Below are 17,971 nucleotides of genomic sequence, written 5' to 3' on the forward strand. Positions count from 1 at the left end.
CGTCTAACCTGAATCTCCTCTCCTTTAGTTTAAAAACATTACCCCTTGTTCTATTGCAACAGGCCTTGCTAAAAAGTCTGTCCCCATCTTTCTTTTGGGCTCCTGTCAAGTACTGAAAGGCCATAATAAGGTCTCCCTGGAGGCTTCTCCAGGCCGAACAACCCCAGTTCTCTCAGCCTATCGTCGCAGGAGAGGTGTTTCACCTCTCTGATAATTTTTGTGGGCCTGAGTGTGACCCATTGAGCAAGGAATATACCACAGCTTGGCCCTGAGTTACCAATGGACACCAGCTGTGGGTCTGGCATCACAATGAACTTATGGCTATGAATGGCCGATCTCTCTTGTCATTTATCAAGCTTTGCCAAAAAAAGAGATGTTTGTTGAGTAGAACAGCTACATATGAGAAAAATGGCTTAATTGCACCCTCAACTAGGAAAACAGCATTGTTTGATGACTTTAATCAGCTGGTAAAAACATCAAACTTTTCTTTCACCTGAATGCTACTTTGAGCAGAAATAATTGAGGCACAAAGGAAAGGGGTGGAAAGGCAAGGCAAGGCAAGGCAAGGCAAGGCAAGGAGGAGGTAATGTATAGTCACTGTGATCACAAAACTACACGTGAGGAGCATTCTATAGTTACAGGTGCACATGGTAAATTCTCCATCTGGTCCAGCAATGTTGTTCAGTACCCTTTTAAAATTCTCCTCTTTTTTTCTGCTAGTAACTGAAAAATCAAATTGACAAGAAGCTGCATTTCCTCCATTTTAGAAACCATACATCAATCAATTGAAAATTACAAGCTAAGGGATACAGAGGAGGCGGACACCCTAGTAAGGCATTTGTCAAATCATGCACCTGCTTCCTGGCAGATTGTCAAACCCAGAGGGTGCAACAGTAAACAAATCTGAGCAATCATTTCCTTCCCTCACATTAGATGTGTGCTAGTGCTGAAAAAGATCCTAAATACTGCATTAGCAGGAGAAAAGTCTATTTATTCTGTTAGAAAAAGGCAGACATGGAACAACTGAGGTCACTAATGGTTTGGATAAGGGGGTTGTGACTTTGAGTGGTCACATCATCCCTTTCTAAGGCTAAACCTAACCTGAGGGTGTGGAAAAGCAAGATCATGGTGCACACTTGTTTCCAGGTCTATTTTTATAACTAAAGAAGCTGCAACCCATAGTCTTACCTCAGTCACTTTTCACCACCGAGAGTAGAAGTTTACAGTCCCAGTGATATGCAGTCTAAAGTTAGTGTGTGAGAGCATCCAAATCTGTTACAGACAGAGAAAATGATTTAAGCAGAGGGACCTCTCTGAACCCAGCTTGTCTGGATGTTAGTAGGACAGGAAACATTTGCACACAGTGTAGAAGCAATTTCACTCAGACCATGGCAATGCCTAGCAGAGATGAGCAGCTGGGGTCCGAAAGCAAAGATCTCTTTCATAGAATCATAGAATAGTTTGGGTTGGATGGGACTATCAAAGGTCCCCTAGTCCACCCACCTGCAACAAGCAGGGACCAACACAACTGGAGCATCAGAGAATATACCATTGGTCCAAAGGATAACAAGATACAAGTGAAAACATTAGACTAACTTGTTACTCCAAAACCACTCTGCAGGTAAAAGAGGATACCCAGTAACAGGATCTTTAAACCTATCTAGAACAAGGAGAATTGCTTTTCACGTTGCCTCCAGCCATCCAACATCACTTCTCTTTTCTCTGTCCTAAAACTTAGCCAGGACCATGTCAGAGACAAGACACTAGGAACCTTCAAGATGTGTCCTGTCTTAGGTAGAGCAGTGGCATCAGCCTAGCAAGAGTACTGCAGGATTTGAAACCATTTTCAGAAATGTAACCAAGAAAGCAACACTGCAAATTTTAGCATATCTCTCATGGTGAAATACTGACACTCACATACCTGCCTTCAAAAGACTGGAATGAGGATAATGGTAGTGGGAGAAAGGTCTACAGTAATGAGACAGACAGAAGAGATCTGATTTGGCGAAAACCAGAATTCTCTTGGGTTAAAAGTTTTGAAGGAGGTGACAGGTTTTGATTTGCAAAGAGATTAAGATGCAGTTATTGTGAGTAACTAGAATTGGAGGCATTATGGAACACCCTCACAGACAAGGTTTGGACCTCACCTTCCTATGTAGGAATCATCCCCATTTGCTCTGCTGATAACTCCTTAGCCAAAAGCTGCCCTTCCATGTCACAGGAGAGATCAAAGACACTTACCCCTTGCTCCTAACCTAAAACAGAATAATGGAATGGAATGGAATGGAATGGAATGGAATGGAATGGAATGGAATAGAATAGAATAGAATAGAATAGAATAGAATAGAATAGAATAGAATAGAATAGAATAGAATAGAATAGAATAGAATAGAATAGAATAGAATAGAATAGAATGCAAGATTTGGAAGAGACCTACAATGATCATCTAGTCCAACTGCCTGATCACTTCAGGGCTGACCAAAAGCTAAAGCATGTTAAAGGCATTGTCCAAATGTCTCTTAAACACTGGATCCTAAAATGCCTGTGGCATCGACAATCTCTCTAGAAAACCTATTCCAGTGTTTGACCACCTCCTAGGTAAAGACACACCTCCTAATGTCCAGTCTGAACCTCCCCTGGTGCAGCTTTGAACCATTCCTACACAACCTATCATGTCATATCTCTGGACCCAGGGGGAAACAATGAAGAAGCTGACTAAAACTTGATGGCCACTGGGAAACAAGTTCTATTGGCCTTGTTTGAATGTTTTTCACAGAACAGACCCAGAGAACAGGTTCACATAACAGGTCCAGAGGAAGCCATCATCTTCTGATGCTTGAGAAGACACAGATCTGCAAAGAGTGATATCTCACTAAGCTGAAATTTTGGTCCAAGACCTAACAGCAATTAAGGAATTTTCACACCGCTCTCTACATGACTTGTAGCACATGCTGTATTTGTGACAATTACACTATTTTGGAAGACTGTACATAGCATAAAAATGTATTTCTGCTGAAACTCCTCCAACTCAGCAGAAACTGAGTGGATGGATGGAAACAAAGGGTTACCTTTCATTCTTTAAACCATCAATACATCTGACACTTCAGAACAATTTGTGAGAGTCTGTGAAGATGTATTTGGATATCCATATGCAAAAGTGACTAAGAACTCAACATTCAGTTGTCACCTACACAAGAGTATAGCAACCTATAATCTCTCACGTATGGTACATTTCAACACCTCCAAGAAATGGACAAACATCTATTTTATAGGCAATAAAGGGCAAGGATGTGACAGGTAGTCATGCCTTTCAGTTCCTAGGCAGGCACATTAACCACAAAGCCACTGCTAAGTGATAGAGGGTTTGTTCAAATTAACTTTGTTCCAGCATTTTATAATTTTTATGTGTGCAAGAATGTTTGACTTGGTTGTGATAAAAGACTGAGCGGAAGTATGAGAACTCAATTTCATTCACAAAAAAATAAAAACCTAATTTTTTTTTTCCTCATCTAGGCACTCCCTCCAAAAAAAACAGAACATGCAAAAAGCAAGAGTCCTGAGGCCAGGATATTTACCTGGGAAGTAGGCAATCTAGATATAAATCCTACCTGGGAGATTTTAGAAGATGGATTTGAACTGGTTTGTATGTGAGCAGTGCTCAGCCACTGGCAAGGTACAGTTATTAATCACTAAGCAAATAAATACCTTACTGGCTCAAAGTGGAGCAACCCCAACCAGAGAAATTGCCTCTATAAGCAAATGTCTTCCTTGGTTCAATTCTCTACTGCAAATCAGGCAGAATTCATACCCTCATCACTTCCCAACCAGGGAGTTGTTTCCTCATCTGCTGAAGCATCACTGCTCTCATCCCCCAAACCAGACAGAGCAGAGGGTGTCCCTGGGCCTTAATGTGATCTTGAGGGTCTCTTCCGACCAAAATGATTCTATGATTCTGGGTGAGTAGGCTCCATTCACAGCTGCCCCATCCACATCTGGAGAGCCCACAGAGCAGCCTGGAACAGACACTTCATCTGTAGGAATTAGGACTTGTGAATGTGTCCAGTGTGTTCTGCACCATCTGCTCCTCATGATGATGCACATAAAGCAGATGGAAGCGTGGGTAGCTCAGGGCAAAGCTGGAGCAAAACCATCAACTAAATCAGTCTCTCCCAGTCAGGCTTGCTCTCGCTAGACGTTGGTTACACTAGCAGCTGATCTGTCATTCAGACCTGTCTCTTGGCACAGGTTAGCTGTAGTTGTTTGGTGAGAATTTTTTAAATAATTTGACCATTCAAAAGAAAAAATGAAAACATTTAAATAACTAAATAAATAGTTTGGCTCTCCACTGCCCTGCACCCTCAGCCTGCTTTTGAAAACTACACAAAGCAGATGTGAAGTGGCACTGCTTGGGAGATGGAGGATCAGAAGGACCATAGCCAGATCATGAACAATGGAGGTTGGCATGTTTCCACCAAAATCATTGTGCAGCTCAATGGCAGAGAACATGCCAGTTTCCATAAGTTGAGGATCTGATCTCAGCCCCAAGAGTCAAAGTGCTCTGCACATTTCTGAACAAAGAATCATAGAATTATAGAATCATAGAATCATTTAGGTGTGAAGAGACCATTAGGATCATCAAGTCCAACCATAACCTAACGCTAGCACAAAACCACGTCCCAAAGAGCCTCATGTCCACACCTTTTAAACACCTCCAGGGATGGTGACTCCACCACTTCCCTGAGCAGCCTGTTCCAATGTTTCACTAACCTTTCCACAAAGAAATTTTTCCTAATGTCCAATCTCAATCTGCCCTCATGCAACTTGAGGCAACGTGTCCATCTCCAGAGCACGTGTCACCCTTAGTGCTTAGAAGCAAGGGACAGACTCACACAGCATCACCTACTTACACAGATGTATCTTCTGGTTACACAGCAAAAAGAAGTAAGGTAGATTTATTCTCAGCAGATTGAAAGAGTAACCTGAAAGGTTCCTTTCATCTCCATCTTTGCCAGTTCCGGTCATCTTTATTGCTTCTCACACTCTGGAGCTGTTCCCCTCTGAATGTAGTATTGCACAACTGTATCAGGTAACAATAAATCTCACATGACAGCTGATCCGGCTTAAGCCGCTGTGAATAATGAACACAGCACAAATAACACCTGTCTGAAATAAAGACCTTATGAGTGTCTCATGGAATGTTTTTCACTGTTAACAGCTCCAAGGGCAGAGACCACAACAATCCCTTCCCCACATGCACAGAGGCTGGAGCTTCTTTGCAGCAGCAAGGGGCCCTCAGGCCCCTCAGGCACATCCCACCACATAAAGTCCACAAAGCAGTACATCAAACAATGAATCTACCCAAGCATTAGCCACCACAAAGTGATGTGGTTGATTTTATCCTTTTGAGCTGATGATGGTAGTTTCAGCAGGTAAAGAAAGTCTTAGCTCTTGCAAGAGCCTGCAACAGCAAGGTCTCCACAGAGATATGGTGTGAGCCTCAAGTCCCCTCTCAACATCCTGGCCTGCCCAAGCTTGGAGTTTTAGGAGTCACAGAGACAATAAAATGGCAACAGCTGAAAAATTACTAAAAAGACCCTAACCATCTGCACCAAGAAAGGTATATTCCCCAGCAGCTAACTGGTTCATTCTTAAAACATTTTGCTGCTGTAGCACAGTTTCTAGATATTTGTAACTTGGAGCTACAAACCACACTAGCCCTGGCCAGCCAGGGCACTAGCAGGAGAGATGCAGGGAAGGAATGCAGGCAGCAAAAACATCGGCCACATCCCAACATAACAGTCTGGCATCTGGGCTGTCCTGCAGTCACAATGCCTACATGCTCAGCAGCAATGCCAGGACCCTTGTGTGTTGCTAAATACTTTATGAAACCCAAGGAAAAAGACAAACTTTGCTTCATAACTCCTGCTCCCCCACTGCTCTGGAGTGGTTACTCCAGAGAGTTTCAAACATGGCAGTGCCAGCACCAGGGAGTGGGGGACTGCCCACATACAAGTCCAGAATTTCAAAACGACCTCTCAAGTTCATTTTCTACACCTGGAAATGGTCTGATTCTTGATGGTTCAAGCAGGGAGTGATTCTCCACGACTTTGGGAGCTCACCATATCATATCAATGAAGGAAAAAGAAAGATAATATCTTTATTAGGAACTAAAATGCTTTGTGCAAGGAGAAGATATCTGATGCAGGAAGGCTTTCTAATACCACTGATGAAGAGCTAATCAAATCTCAACCCTGGGGAATTTCAAATTGCAAACACAAGCATATTTTTTATAGTTGAGGCAAGTAGAAGCAGTAAATGGGGAAATGGGATGAGCTCTCTCTTAGTTAGAGTCCTTAAGTTGGGTTCAGTTCTGGAATTTCAACTGACAGAACCCATGGTTGATCTTGGATGTATACTCATTTATACTGGTTAATTTTCCAGCCTTACGTGTCTTACTAAAAACCATGCTCTATTTCATCCATAACCTATTGGATTCAGCACAGGAACCCCTGGATGAATGTCTATGGCCTGTGTTCTCAGACTGGATGAACATAATAAACTTTTCTTGCCTTAAAATATCTGTGGAGCAGTTAGTGTAGGTCTGCATGGTTTTATTGAAGTCATCGGAATTATATTGATTTACAGCAGCTGAGAATATGTCCCGTTTTTAATTTCTTCAGCAATTCAAATCAGCATGATAAAACTGGTATAAGCAGAGAGTGAGCCAGCCCATTTGCATCCTGGGGGGCTACTGGGGAACAACTGTTTCTGATCCAGATGGTAATTCAGCCCATTTTAGAAGCAGAGGTTTTATTTCTTTCCCACTTCGATTCAGAATTTGTCAGTCATTGTGGGGCAGACAAGGCTGTGAGGCAGGTGCTTAGAGAACCGTATTAAATTATGCACAGCAGAAAATCTGCAAAATGTACTTCAAGAGCTGGAAACTTACCATGTGTGACTGAAAATTGCAGAGAGACAGAATCCTAATTTCCAGATTAACTATTTCATCAATTAAAGCTGCATTTGCAATCCTTTCTTATTTGTCTGCCAATCTGCAACTATTGCTAATACAAAGCTATCACCATAATAGAAACCAAAGTTGTTATTTGATGCCATGTGCATATGACAACCTACCTTTTTTTCAAGTGTACTAGTTCCAGCTAATTGGTTTTTTAACGTATTTGTGTTAGTTTGTGGAATTTCATAGTTCTTATTATGTAGAGACAAGTAATCAAATGAGAGAACTGAGTGAGTTCTGCTGTGTGCTGTGTGTTTATGAATTGAGAGGGTAAGATTTATAGTTAGATGATGTGGTAACTGTTGACACAAAAACAAAACATCTCCTGCTGATCCACCCAATCCTCAACTCATTTTGCAAAGGTACTTCAGCCCCCAAATTCCTCTTGGGTCTTGCTGCCTCCTGACTGTGCCCTCCAATTCTGTAAGGTCTTTGTCGTTGCTGTGCTAAGCTGTGGTATATTTTGCTTAAATCCCAGATAACTTTTGCAACTGAGAAGCTGTGAGCTGAGGCAGTCCAGTGGCGTCAGACAAACTTCTAGCAAAAGAGAAGATGCAGGACTGTGTCATTAGCAAAAAGCAGGTCTGCAAAGGCTGCGAGCAAAGTGGGACTGAAAGCAGTGTCAATAGCACAAACATGCAGCCTTGAAAAATACACACAGCCCTGCCTTGCTGCGTGCATCCAAATTCCATCACTTTGATACTTCTGCATGCATTTAGGGTCATGCCACTGAAATTGTACCCAGAATTGCATCCATTGCCTCAGGACTGAGTGCTCCTGCATCTCTCTCATGCTGCAGCCCCTTGTCTGAGTGATGGAGCTGTGCTTTGCCCTATTGCAGGTACATCTGCAGTATTTCATTCCTAATACAACCCTTTCCTCAAGGAGAGGAGCAACGAAAGCAGAGCATGTAGTCAGGGCTGGGGAAGAATTTCAATATCCATTTGCAACCATTTTATGGCTTATTTCTACCTTCTGGCAGGCACAGAGGTGTAAAATGAAGTTTACAGATGGCCACCAAGCCAGACACCATCGAGGAAAAAGGTATAGCTCTGACAGTAAATCCTGTGAGGCTTTGCACATGCTGACATTCTAGGCAAAGCTTTAAGCCAGGCTTTGGTGCCAGACCAGGGCTGCTCCCCACCATCTCCTCACTGGCAGCAGCTCCCGGCCTCTGGACCAAAGGAGGTGAGAAGCCTCTCCCAGAGGACCAGGTGTAAATCAAACCCCAGAGGGTGAGAGGACCGAAGGAGAACTACAGTCACTTTCTACTGATAACCAAACACAGCATCACCCATGACACTGAGCCTCTGCAACACTTGGCACCCAAGGCTGCTTCTTCATCGCTTGTGAAGTGGTTTTCTGGCACTCTGTTAAGGCACAAAGTTTTAGTCCCATTTTAAGGAAATATTGTTTCATTCTAATATCATCTTTTCTATCTGCATTTGCATATGTCTCCCTGTAAATTGATTAATTTTTTTTTAACTTTTGATTTTTATTAACTTCTTTTGAACCTTTTGCATATCCTGAACTCCATATGCAGAGACCCCGTGTCTCTGAAATTAATATTGCATATTCTACCCCTTTAAAAGATCCATGCCCTTTGGCTACAAGTTAGCAATACTGAAATTCTGAGTTTATGTCTTTAATTAAAAAAAAAAAAAAAAAAAAAGTTAATAAGTATAATGCCTGGAATAGTTATTTTAGAGTTATATATCTAAGAAATTGTTTGCAACTCCAACACAGTGAGGTTTGGCAGGGGTGGAGGAACAGTGGGGTTGAATTATTGTCAGAACATCTGTGAGAACCGAGTCCAAAAGGAAACAGACACTTTCATAAATCTAGCCATTTTATAGGGTACATTTGGGAATTTTTATTGTCATTATTGTAGTGGGCAGAGTACAGAGTACATGGTCTTTTTAAATTCTAGAACAGAATCAGATGAACTGCTTCCTTATAAGTAAGTAAATCACATACCACACTATTTGAATTACTCAAAAACCCAGAGGCTCCTGCTGAGATTAAGCCCTTATTGTACAGACAAGTAGCAAAATACAATATCCATTCTTAAGAATTTACGATCTGCATGAGCAAAACATTAAAGGCTATCAGGAGTGAAACTGTTCCCATTTTTCATGCAGAAAGCAATGGTAGAGGGACCTGAGGGGGTCTGATGTTAATTCCCTCTCTCTAAAGTTCATCCATATTTTTAAAAACATACAGTTCTGTGTGACCTCATCAGAAGTCATCCAGAGTGCTCTTAGGAGGACTGGGGGATAATCTCCTGTCCTGGATGTTATGGAAATGCAGTTGCTGTCCCTCTCGGTGCCCCAGCAGGGTTGAGAGCATTGGTAGACACCAGATGCAGGTGGGACTTGTCAAAACTCACTCACTGGGGTCCAGAAAGTACATTGAGAGTATTTATTAATAAAAGCTGTAGAAGCAAAGACACTGTCCTGCATTAATCACATTTCTTTATTTATTTATCCAGGCTGGACTATCTGCCCATTTTCTTTCTCAGTAACTTGCTGGTTGCTTCAGAGAAAGTCAAAGGGCACCAAGTGCCTGATCTCTGAAGTTCAGAAGTCAGCTTTAGAAACCTGCATTAGAAGTCTCTAAATATCATTTAGTCATGAAAACTCTCTTAATAGTCTGTAGTGAGAAGTGGGCATCATTACTGAATGATCTGTTTCTCATTTCACCTATTTTTCAATCAGACAAATCTTCCTCTAAAAGCACTACTTTCTCTCTTGTCCTCATTAACAGGGTCTGGGCATTTGGTCAGACAGTGATATCTATAATTATGGAAAAAAAAAAAATCCCACCTGCAGAACTTGAAAAGAATGTGCCTTAAGACTTTCAAGACCTCCAGCTGACAGCTAAGTGTGCAAAAATGCCCAAAGGCTCCCCTCTGCCCCACTCTGGTCTCCCCTAAGCTGTACGCATTTCAGAGCTCAAGACATCATGACAAAATCATCTCCCCTTCCAGCTTTTCTGACAGTCATAGGAGAGGGCTTCTGGGTCAGCTCAGCAAATGACTTGTCTTTAAAACTGAATTTGAACTCCACAAGCCCCCAGCCAGAAGCTTTCCCTAAACCTGAGCTGAGAGTAGATCTGGAGAGCAGCAGGTTCTCCCATTTCTCTGCTGGAGCTGACACATCTGTGCATGATCACCCTCATCAAGCAGTGAAAAAGCTCCAGAAGAGCCTCTTTCTTAACTGTGTTGCCTCATTTGTTTGTGTTTCTCCCATGCATTTGGAGGCAAGTACAAGAAATATTGCACAGAGACTCTCCAGGTTTGAATACCAGAAGGTTTCCATGGGACTGACACTGCTAGCCCAGGTAAAGCTTGTGTGCAGAGCTCGCTGACAAGGAGAAATACAGCCAGCTGCTCTGTACCTCTGAAACAGGCATCTTTGCATTTTTTTTAATGCTTAATTTAATGGTGCAACCTTCTGCTCTGCTCCTCTGGAAGTCAATGAGATATGCATAATATCACTGGATCAGCAATACCTGTTAGGAAAGTGAACTTCTACGCTATTTTTAAGAGCTGAATCAGCTGCTTTACTATTTCATCCCAAATGTCAGGGTCAAGTTATCCTGGAGCAATAATCTCAAGAGTGCCAGTCCCCATATGCATATCACTAGAACTAGAGGTTCAAAACAAGCTGGGAAGGAGAGTTGGAACCCCTGGTTTAAACAATTAAAGCCCATCAACATTACAAAGGGGTAGAATATTATTCCTAAGACTAAAATCCTAGAGGGTGAAACTGCTAAGATTTTAGAAGTGCAGGACTTTGTAACAGCAGTATGAAATTATACTCCCTTCTAGATGTAATTATTTGACTCATTTGTGTAACTTGCCTGGTAGGTAGGTACTCAGTTACGATTTGCAACAACAACAATGTCTCTCCACCTCCAAGATTAAGTTTTCAGAGCAAGAATGAGCAAAAGAGGTACCATATCCAGTCTCGCTCCATCTTCCGCCCTTTTCAGTACATATGGATATCTCAGAACCAGCTTGTAGACCAGCGTGCTTGTCTGAACATGCCTGAGAAAGCCTGTTTCAAGACAGCTACTCTGAGCCTCAGAAGCTCCAGAGGGTGCACTCCAGCAGTGGCTCCAACCATCATTACAAATTTATTGCCTACACAGTCATCTGAATTGCCTGGTCTGCAAGTTAAATCCTGAACCCATTAAATAGGTTACTGTCTTCTTGCAAGATCGTGAGAATATTAAGGCCTCAAGGAAAGCACCATCACTAATTTGCAGGTCAGGAATAAAACCCTTTGCTTCCAAAACAACCACGAGCTTCAATCTCCCTTCTGTTCTCAGCAGTACTATGTAAGTACTCGTTACAAAGGGAAAAGCAGCAAATATATAAGGTGTTAGATAGATTACCTTCTTTCCTTCCTGCTCAGCAAATCTTACACTCATGCACCCAAAGGGATTAAAAAGGAGGAAACCTAGATTCTATCAAAGCTGTAAGCTCCATGCAGAAATATCTGGCTATCCCATACAAAGCCACATGAGTTCAAACTTTCAGCCTCAACCAATGTCAGGTAATGTACAGGAATTGTTGTGGGCATTACTGAAATATTTGCTCTCAAAGGAGAATAATCATGAAGAAAGCAAGAATAACAGAAAGTCAGATATTCTACCTAAGGGAAAACAAAGATATCTTTATATGATCCCTCTCTCACAAACAAAGGCATTAAATGCACTGATTTGATAAGCACAGGTGGATTTCACATGCCTGGTGGATATCCAAAACAAATTAAATCATGCAATTTGAGACATGTAAAGGCTGCAAAATAAATTAGAGATGCTCAAAACACAAAATGAGGTTTAGCCATACAGAGCTTGACTGGTTTTATTTTAGCCTGCTGAGAACAAGAGTAAATTAGCCCCACTGAGCGCTGGGATGCCACAGCTGGATTGCTGCCCCCCCCCAAGAGAGTTCACCAGAAGCTGTGCTAGGGACTTCTTCACTGCAAGCATAGACAACTATATTCATGTATATCATGGAAAATAATAGCTGCTACCACCTGTCTCTGATCCTGGAGGGTTAATAGCTTTCTCAGTCATAGGAGCTTTACTCCTCAGCATCTTATCTGGCCTAATCAAGCAAATACTGCACTTTCCTTACACTGAAAGGAGTCAGCATGGCTGTAGTGTTGACAGCTGCACCTAACCTCATCTCAGAGATGGGCAGCAGGAATGCTTATGGTTTCTACTTTGTAGGGCCATGCTACATCTGTATTCAGAAAATAATCCCCTCTAAAAAAAAAAAAAAAAAAAAAAAAAATAAAATATTAGTCTTGTTTTTAACTTCCCAGCAAGTGTTTGGAGGCAAGTTGCTTGCAGTGGTCACTCAGCTTTGCTTTGGAAAAACATTTTGACAGAGGAAAGTATTAGTCCATGAGCATCCTTTCTTGGAATGGGGAGGAAACAGAGACAGAAATATAATGATGCTTTCTGAGAATTGAAGAGATCATTATGTAATCCTAATATGTTACCATGTAGCATATGAATGTCATAATTTAAAGCAGTAGTAAATTTGTTTTAATATACTCTGATGTGAGTGAAATACATAATGTATGTGATGATGCAAATACTTAGCACAGGGAATTCTATTTTCTTCCTCACTGCCATGTTTCAGACTATCCTAATGATGCAAATGCTTATCACAGAGATTACTGTTTTCTTCCTCACTGCCATGTTTCAGACTATCGTAATAACAGAGACAAGCAGAGGAATCTTCTCATAACTGCTTATCCAGGGCTAACCTGGCCTTCAGAGCAAGCCCTGAAAGCCTTGCAACCGTGAGAATAGCCCTGTCCTGCTCGCCCACCAGCACAGGAGGGGACCCTCCTGGGACCTCACCAGGGATCACTCCTGCACAGAGGAGAAGTGAGCTTCATCCTAGAGGGATGAAACCTGGAGTAAGAGGTTGTTGAGGGTTTTGATTGCGGGGTGACAATAAAACCGTGGCAGATGTATTGTTAACCCCCTCTCCCCGCTTCCCACTAAGGACAGACAACTGGGAGGGAAAAAAAGACAGAGAGAAGAGAGTTGGAAAAATTAAAAATGTTTTACTAATGCTACTAATAAGAATAGAGAAAATAATACAAAATACACAAAACCAATCTTGAAAGTCCCAGCAAATGCAAAGCCAGCACCCAAAGTCCTGGACTGGACTCTACAGCCAACCGGAGCTGGATTCAGTCTGTCACTAGGCCTCAGTTCGCAGGGACAACTCGCGAGGTCCTCTCCTAATGTCAGCCATAAGGAAAATGGGATGAAATCCTCGTGATCTCCCACTTTTATATGACGTATTCACATGAATGGGATGTTATACTCGGTCAGTTTCTTGGTCACCTGTTTTGTCATTGCCCCTCTCATGAGATGCTTATCAATAACTTTGCATTCCATTGCTATTTTTACCAAAACATGTATCTGGTTCTGCAGGAAAACGCAGCTAATATGAAGGCTTTAGCTGACAGGCAAATTCACTGAAAGAGAAACTTGTTTTTAACAAAACCAGGACAGAGGTCAGGAGAGAGTGAGTGAAGTCCAGGGACCTTATGGAGACAGCAGCACTGCCCTGAATTCCGTGGTCACTTTTGAACAGCGTTATCTGTTTCCTAAACACCCAAATGCCAGGCAAACCTGTAGCAGGTCTGAAGTCCTTGTTTAAACCGAGACTGAAATAAAAATGTGTCTTCAGAGCTATGAGCCTATAGAGGGATAGCAGATGATGAGGAAGTGAAGAATGTGATGAAGCCTTGAAGGAGGCTGATTGTCCCAGGTCAGTACCCGTCATTGCAGGCAGACGAAGGATGAACAACAAACATCCTCTGATGCAATAAGCTGTGTCTGGAAGCGTGCTTCTGTGCTAATTCAATGCAGTATTTTCTCTACCCAAAATCCACAGGTTTGTGCCCTGGATTAACTCCTGCTGTGTGGTTCAGGGGACAGTCACAGCATGAGGCTCCCCAAACACAACGGGACAGGTTGTTCACTGTAAAGGGGTGGATATACAACTAAGGAGGTAATCACCTTCCTACCAATATGAACTTTGCCATTAATCTCCAACATATATCAGCACCTGAGCCATAATGCAAGGATAAAATCTCTTGTTTCTCATGTTTTGTTTGCCTGGGTGATTTAGATTAGAGGATTTTCAGGATGACGGTTGCCTTACTTCAAGCGTCCATACAGCATCTAGCAATGTAGGATTATGGTCTCAACAGGCAGCTCACAGTTGACAGTAATACCAAAAAAAACCACAGTGAAGCAGAAGCAAGAAATAAGCCATAGCTCTAGTATAGAAAAATTCATTGAAGCAAACTCAGTTTCTATACTGAACTGAAAAACAGAATAAATGAAAAAATTAAGGAAGTATATTTAAAGAAGCACTTTCTTTTTCTGATCCTTTTTTTTTAAGCATCAACAATGGAAAACTGTGCAATCCTTTGAAAACAATTACATACTCCAAAACAGTGGCTGTCCTGTAAGAAAACTAAAAACTCTGGATCTCATTCTACAGCAGGAAAGAAAGAAAGAAAGAATGCAAAGCATTTGTAATGATGACGGATTTTTAAAATAAAGCTATGAATTAATTCTACTAAAATGTATTTGAGAGATTTTTACTCTTTTTGCAAACAGCCATGAAGAACAACTCTAACTTAAACAGAGACACTCCTGACTTTTACCAATTCATTTTGAAATTGGAGACACAATATGTTCTTCACTACAAAAAATGAAATACATTAATTTCAAATAGCTATTTTTTCCGGAGTCAATTAAGTGCTTCAGAAATATCAGCACAAAGAAAACAAAAATGGTATTAAACACTAATCAACTGGCTAAAAAAAAAATAGCAAAATCTTTTGTTGTCCAAAGGGGTAAAACATAGTTCCCTTGATTGAATATTTTGGCCAGCGTTGGAGATAGGAATCATAGTCATTAGGTCAGGCAGTGATAACAACTATATTAACAGATAACTCATATTTATGTCAATACAGTCTGTCCCTCAAGAAAAGTCTAATATGATTCTCCTCTCTGCAATTCAACACTGACATCAACACTTCGATGGATGACTTCCAAAGGGCACATAAACCACCACATTTCTAGAAAAAAGGTCTCTCCAGCATTTCTGTTTGCACAAAATAAATGCAAGACACTTTCCCGCTGTCCATTAGCAGATGTTTTCTGGAGGACCAGCGGGAGCTGGACTTTTGCAGGGCTCACGGGGTGGCCCCGGAGGTCACCATCTGGGCTGCCGAAAAGCAATCACAATCCAGAGGCCAGATTCTGCTCAGGCATCTCTGGGTAAAAGTGCTCTCAACCTTCATAAGGCAGCAGGTTCAAGGGAGATGTTGGATCAAAGGATTCAGCCTGAAATAAATGAAAAATCACACAAGCATTTTCTCCTCTGAAAAATGGCAATTCAAAGCTTGTCTGAATGAAAATGGCTTTTGATATCTGTTATTTGTCTGAGTTCGAACTGGTAGATTTTATGCAGAGTTTGCATTTAAGATCTGTAGTCTTATTTTTGTAAGCAGGGAATGTTTCTAGGCTAATGGGGGAACTTACAATACTTGATATAGAAAATATCTATATAGCAATTATAGGAAATACTACAGGTCCATTACTTCCTGATGGAGATGTTAATATGAACCATTAAGCAACATATTGATTTAATGTTAGCAGGGAGTTCTCATTTCAGTATTGCTTTAGGATTTTGGAACAAAGAATTGCAAGGAGATATCATAGCAGAGAAAGATTATTATAAGGTGCTTTTATCACAGACTTCTGCCAGAAATGGTGTTTAACATGGCACATGTCACATATATTTCTTTCCGTTGATTTCACCTTCCTGCTGGTTCTATGTTAATTCTAAGATATTGTGCATATAAACCACACTTTTTAAATTATCTCCCTTGTTTGTGGTAGCTGTGCACAGATTCATGAAGGACATTACAAATATATATTAACTGGTGCCTGTGTGGTTCTCTAAGTAGTCAATTTTTAAAGCACTGTCTTATTGAGCTATAAATTCTCCCACAACAGAAATTGTAGGTTCTGAAAGGTTTCCCATGGAACGCTTTTAGCTTTTGCCTGATGACGTTAATAAATAAGTTAAGTAATAGTCAAGTAAGGTAAGTAATAGTCAAGAGGAGAATGAATTTGAGTGGAAGCATTGCACTGATAGGTCCCCATCGAACTGGAAAGAGACATTAGATGTTCCTTCATGCTTGCAGGTACCAGGGTAACCTTCTCCCAGCCTGACAGTCTCAAACCACAGCCTGGTCCCCATCCCTTCAGTATCTGACCAAAGACGCATGAGTCTGGAGAGCAACAAAATAAGTTATTTGGAAGGAGAAGATATCTGATACCTCTGGGTAGCAAGATCGGTATTTATCCGACCAATATGCCACCGTCCTAAACGGCCCTGCAAGCGATGAAGGAGGATACAGCTGCACAAGCACCACAGCTGCTGGCTGTCCACATGTCCCAGTGTCTCAACAGCCTGTTGCTCCAAATCAGGCCTGAAAATGGTGCATACCATGGCATCACTATTAGTGTGTTTGCAGGATAATCATTTTTAAAAAGCACAAAAATTGGTTGCTGCCATAGACTAGGAAAATGCTCATGTTGTCACTGTCGAGACCCTGTTTTGGTCACATCCAACTGTCCACACCAAGGTGGGCTCACAGGCTCCTGTTCTGCCTTGAGAGAGCCCAGCACAACACCCTTCCCAAACCCTTGCTCTGCTGAGGTCTGCAATGAGGATTTGGCCCCAGGGACAGGATGACCTCAAGAACAACTCTGCTGTATTGTGGGGTTTGCACCACTGCCCAGGCTGGACATCCCACCCCATGAGCCATGAAACACAAGTGTCACCACCACCGGGATTCTCTGGTGGCTGATAAGGACTGAGCCCTCACTGGTTTCTCTGAATCACTTAGGGTGAAAGGATGTTGGCTGAGAAAGTCAAGACATTTAAATCATTTTTCTAATTTGAAACATTTCCACTTTTTAATTATTTTAAATTTCTTTCAGATATTTCCAAACCAATACAGTTCAAAATAATGCTACATGCAGATGAAATATCTGCAGCAAATCAAACAAAAAAGTTCTCATTAGAAATCATATAATTTTTAACTTTTTCCAATTTATTGATTTTTTCACATAGAAACTACCATTCACTCCTTTTGTTGTTTTTTGCTGAAGAAGAAATTATTTCACAACTGCAATTTACAAATCTGATTCAGCATGTACAGGAGGGAAAAATATTATCATTTACACCAAGTAATGACAGATCAAATCTATAATTTGTCAGTATATGTTTTAATTTTTTAAATGTTTAAGTCAATTATTTTTGTTATTTCAAAAGGATTAATTCCATTCAAGAATGGCTTATTGGAAATACCTCTCTGGTATTGCTTATAAGACAGTTTAGTACGGGACCTGGCTGTTCACCTTGTAATGTGCTATCAAAAATAGATGCCAGGAGCCAGATTGTGAGGCTGGCCACCCATGGAGCAAAACTGAAATAGAAAAGAAGGATGTCCTGAGTGACTGGGCTTGGAATCTCCCACTCTCTTTATTTTAGGGTCTTTTCACAATGCACACAGTTTCCATTTCACAATTTATTGGCATTTGCTGACAGCTTTGCTGGAACAGATCAGCAGAAACAGGTGAGTTTTCTGCAGAAAAGTGAGAGACAACTTAAATTAAGAATAACACGTGTATGAGCAATGAAAATGTTTCCTCTTCACTTGTGGAATATATTTTTTAAGATGTTAATATATGTTCTCCAAAGAAGCAAGTCTCAAGAAAATTAGGTATTATACGATGAGTTTTAAAATAGTATTTATGTGTTAATATTATCATTGCTCGAACTAAAAATTCAGCAATAGGCTGACTTGATAAATATATCAA

Source organism: Columba livia, chromosome 3, assembly GCF_036013475.1.
Source record: "Columba livia isolate bColLiv1 breed racing homer chromosome 3, bColLiv1.pat.W.v2, whole genome shotgun sequence".
Lineage (NCBI taxonomy): Eukaryota > Metazoa > Chordata > Aves > Columbiformes > Columbidae > Columba > Columba livia.